Raw genomic sequence first — 2,137 nt, 5'->3', positions numbered from 1 at the left:
GTGCATCAGCCTACCCAACAAGAACTTTAAACCAACCTTTGTATGAGTGCATCAGCCTACCCAAGTAGCACTTTAGAATACTTGGTGCTCAGGAGAACTTAAGAAATCTTTAGTAATATAATTGCCAGATACACAAAGGACTAATAGTATTTTATTTACATGTGGCTGCCGTTTCTTCTTTCTACCTTTGAAGAGACACGCAGGTCTAATGTATTTAAGTGCCTGCTGTGTACGGGAGAAAACAGATGTTCTGTACTAGCGTTATGCTCATTGACACTTAAAGAGTATAAATGGCTGAAGTAATTGTCCTTCCACCTCTTAAACTGTTGATAAATCCTAGCGTTTGTGAAACACTAGGATTTACCATTGTAACATATAAAGGAGACTTTCATTCATGAACTATAAAATACTTAATTCTGAAAGCCCCTTTATTTGTTAGCAGTGTTCGCTGAGCTGCTAAAGGCAGCCCATGACAGAACGCTATTTAGCTGAGAGGTGACGTTTTCCACCTCTTAGCCAATAGCCGTGCGGGAAATCCAGCTTGGAGTCGTGTTTTGCGACGCCAAGCTGGATATCCCGCACGACTATTGGCTAAGAGGTGGAAATGTCACCTCTGAGCCAAATAGCGTTCTGTCATGGGCTGCCTTTAGCAGCTCAGCGCAGAGAACACTGCTAACAAATAAAGCTCCCTATATTTGTTACAATGGTAAATCCTAGCATTTCACAAACGCTAGGATTTACCATCACTTTAAAATGTAATGTCCATAGCCGTTAAAGGGATAGGAAAGTCAAAATTAAACTTGCATGATTCAGATGGCGCACGTTATTTTAAGACAATTTTTAATTCACTTCTATTTTCAAATTTACTTTGTTCTCTTGAGGGTCTATTTATGAAGCAGCGGATGCTGCTTCCGACCCTCTCCGCTTCAGTTCCGACTGAAGCAGAAGTTAAGAAGCAGCGGTCCTAAGACTGCTGCTCCTGAACTCGTCCGCCACCTCTGAGGTGGCAGACAGCAATCAGCAAATCGAATACAATCGGGTTGATTGCTAGTGGCCGATTGGCTGTGAATCTGCAGGGGGAGGTATTGCACCAGTAGTTCACAAGAACTGCTGGTGCAATGATGGTATGCTGTCGGCATTTATCGATGTGCGTCGGACATGAATCGCTATAGCGGATCATGGGGCCCATTTATCAAAGGGCTTGCGGACCTGATCCGACACTGCGGATCAGGTCCGCAAGACCTCGCTAAATGCGGAGAGCAATACGCTCTCCGCATTTAACATTGCACCAGCAGCTCACAAGAGCTGCTGGTGCAACGCCGCCCCCTGCTGACTCGCGGCCAATCGGCCGCCAGCAGGGAGCTGTCAATCAACCCGATCGTATTCGATCGGGTTGATTTCCGGCGATTCCTGTCCGCCTGCTCAGAGCAGGCAGACAGGGTTATGAAGCAGCGGTCTTTAGACCGCTGCTTCATAAGTTGTGTTTCTGGCGAGTCTGAAGACTCGCCAGAAACACGGCCCTTCAAGCTCCGTACGGAGCTTGATAAATGGGCCTGCTAGTCTGCCCGCACCTACATAAATAGACCCCTTGGTATTCATTGTTGAATTGTTATATGTACCTATCCTATACTATTGGGAGCTGGTGATTGGTGCCTGCACACATTTGTCTCTTGTGATTGGATGACTAGATGTGTTCAGCTACCTCTCAGTAGTGCACTGTTTCTTCAGTAAAGGATATCAAGGGAATAAAGCAGATTTGAAAGTCGAAGTAAACCAAAAAATCCTAAACGAAAAACAAAATTGGTTTCATATCCCTTTAACCACTTTTTGTGAGAGCTGATACACAATGTGTCACAAACAACTCTGGTGGCCAAGAGAATTAGTGTTCTCAGTTACCCAGTCACCACCTAGGACATATTGGGGCCCGTTTATCAAGCACCGCAAGGAGCTTGTGGGCCCGTGTTTCTGGCGAGTCTTCAGACTCGCCAGAAACATCACTTATGCTGCTGGCGGCCGCGAGTCTGCAGGGGGCGGCGTTGCACCAGCAGATCTTGTGAGCTGCTGGTGCAATGCTGAATATGGAGAGCGTATTGCTCTTCGCATTCAGCGATGTCTGTCGGACCTGATCCGCACTGTC

This window comes from Bombina bombina, chromosome 3 (genome assembly GCF_027579735.1).
Source record: "Bombina bombina isolate aBomBom1 chromosome 3, aBomBom1.pri, whole genome shotgun sequence".
Lineage (NCBI taxonomy): Eukaryota > Metazoa > Chordata > Amphibia > Anura > Bombinatoridae > Bombina > Bombina bombina.
This window is presented reverse-complemented; position numbering follows the sequence as displayed.